Source organism: Carlito syrichta, unplaced genomic scaffold (genome assembly GCF_000164805.1).
Source record: "Carlito syrichta isolate Samal-C Ts95f unplaced genomic scaffold, Tarsius_syrichta-2.0.1 Scaffold55016, whole genome shotgun sequence".
In the NCBI taxonomy this organism is placed as follows: Eukaryota; Metazoa; Chordata; class Mammalia; order Primates; family Tarsiidae; genus Carlito; species Carlito syrichta.
In genome coordinates, this window is record NW_006999112.1 from 173,764 (window position 1) to 176,356 (window position 2,593).

The 2,593-nt window shown below is 41.8% G+C and overlaps 1 pseudogene; it reads left to right on the forward strand.

The window, feature by feature from the left end:
* Window positions 1–1,371: 1,371 nt before the first annotated feature.
* LOC103250945 lies at window positions 1,372–2,265 on the forward strand (annotated as a pseudogene).
* The last annotated feature ends 328 nt before the right edge of the window (window positions 2,266–2,593 follow it).

Below are 2,593 nucleotides of genomic sequence, written 5' to 3' on the forward strand. Positions count from 1 at the left end.
CACTAACAGTGTACAAGTGTTCCCTTTGCTCCACAGTCTCACCATCTGCTGTTTTTTGACTTTTTAAATAATAGCCATTCTGACTGGTATGAGATGGTATCTCATTGTAGTTTTGATTTGCATTTCTCTGATGACTTGTGATGAGCATTTTTTTTCATATGTTTGTTGGCTGCTTATATGTTTTTCTTGGAGAGGTGTCTGTTCATGCCCTTGCTCACTTTTTAATGTTTTTGTTTGCTTGTTTGTTAGGGTGTGTGTGTGTGTGTGTGTGTGTGTGTGTGTGTTTCTTTATAGATTTTGGATATTAGGTCTTTGTCAGATGCATCGTTTGAAAATATTTTCTCTCATTCTGTGTGTTTTTTACTCTCTTGATGGTTTATCTTGCAGTTCAGAACTTTTTTCCCAATAGTTTTAGGGAGTATAAATGATTTGGGGTTACATGGATTCATTGTATAGTGGTAGAGCAGTCTTTTTTCCTATAACAACCTCTGTTCTTTTAGGTGGTTCCCAAGTGTTGAATGGTAGATCTGCTTTTTGTTCTTTGAGAAATCTCCATACCGATTTCTATAGAGATTATCCTAGTTTACATCCCTACCAACAGTGTATAAGTGCTCCCTTTGCATCACTTCTGCACCAACACCTATTGTGTTTTGTATTTAGTTTGTTTTTTAATTTTTTAATGGTCATTCTGGCTGGTGTAAGGTGGTATATCTTTGTGATTCTAATTTTTATTTCCTTGATGATGAGTGATATCAAGCATTTTTTCATATGTTTATTGGACACTTGTATATCTTCTTTTGAGAGGTGGCTGTTCATGTGTTTGCCTACTTTTTAATGGGGCTATTTTCTTTCTCCTTGCTGATTCGCTTGAGTTCTTTGTAGATTCTGGATATTAGTCTTTTGTCAGATGCATAGGTTGAGAATATCTTCTCCCATTCTGTAGGTTGCCAATTTGTTCTGTTGATTATTTATTTTGCTGTGTAGAAGATTTTTAGTTTAAGTCCTACTTGCTTTTTTATTTATTTATTTTGTCGTTGTTGTTGTTGCATTTGCTTTTGGGGTGTTCGCCATAAATTCTTTGTCTAGGTCAATACCCAGAAGAGGTTTGTCTCTAAAAGTTTTATGGTTTCGTGTCTGACATTTATGTCTTTAATCTATCTTGAGTTACTTTTTGTATATGATTAGAGGTAAGGATCAAGTTTCATTTTGCTGCATGCTATTCAATTTTCCCAGCATCATTTGTTGAATAGGATGTCCTTTCTCCAATGCATATTTTTGTCTGCTTTGTTAAAGATCAGTTGGTTGGCTCAGAGCCCCGAGACAAAGGGGGTTCCCGGCTTAGTCCCGGCCCGCAGTCGCCTTCCTTTCAACATGACAGATGCCGCTGCGTCCTTCGCCAAGGACTTCCTGGCAGGTGGAGTGGCTGCGGCCATCTCCAAGACTGCGGTAGCTCCCATCAATCGGGTCAAGCGGCTGCTGCAGGTGCAGCATGCCAGCAAGCAAATCACTGCAGATAAGCAATACAAGAGCATTATAGACTGCGTGGTCCGTATCCCCAAGGAGCAGGGCGTCCTGTCCTGGCGTGGTAACCTGGCCAATGTCATCAGATACTTCCCCACCCAGGCGCTCAACTTTGCCTTCAAAGATAAATACAAGCAGATCTTCCTGGGTGGTGCGGACAAGAGGACCCGGTTTTGGCTCTACTTTGCAGGGCATCTGGCGTCAGGCGGGGCCGCTGGGGCCTCATCCTTGTGTTTTGCGTACCCTCTTGATTTTGCCCGTACCCGTCTAGCAGCTGATGTGGGTAAAGCCAGAGCTGAAAGGGAATTCAGAGGCCTCGGTGACTGCCTGGTTAAGATCTACAAATCTGATGGGATTAAGAGCCTGTACCAAGGCTTTAACGTGTCTGTGCAGGGTATTACCATCTACTGAGCTGCCTGCTTCGGTATCTGTGATACTGCCAAAGGAATGCGTCCAGATCCCAAGAACACTCACATCATCGCCATCAGCTGGATGATTGCACAGTCTGTCGCTGCTGTTGCTGGGTTGACATCCTATCCACCTGACACCGTCCGTCACCGCATGATGAGCCAGTCAGGGCGCAAAGGAACTGATATGAACACAGGCACACTTGACTGCTGGAGGAAGGTGGCTCGTGTCCAAGGAGGCAAAGCTTTTTTCAAGGGTGCATGGTCCAGTGTTCTCAGAGGCCTTGATGGTGCTTTTGTGCTTGTCTTGTACGATGAAATCAAGAAGTACACATAAGTTATTTCCCAGTATTCCCCCCGTGAACATGCATGTTGTATTATGTAACATACCTTGAGCATTCTTGACAGACCCATGGCTGTTTATCAGTGGCATCTATTTACTGGTTGAAAATGGGAAGCAATAATATTCATCTGACCAATTTTCTCTTAAAGCCATTTCCATGAGGAGGAGGATGGGACTCAATTATATTTTTTATTTCAGTCACTCCTGATAAATAATACATTTGAAGAAATAAAAAGATCAGAAATACAAAAAAAAAAAATCAATTGGTTGTAGGTATTTGGGTTTCTGAATTTTCCAATCTGCTCCATTGGTTCATGTGTCT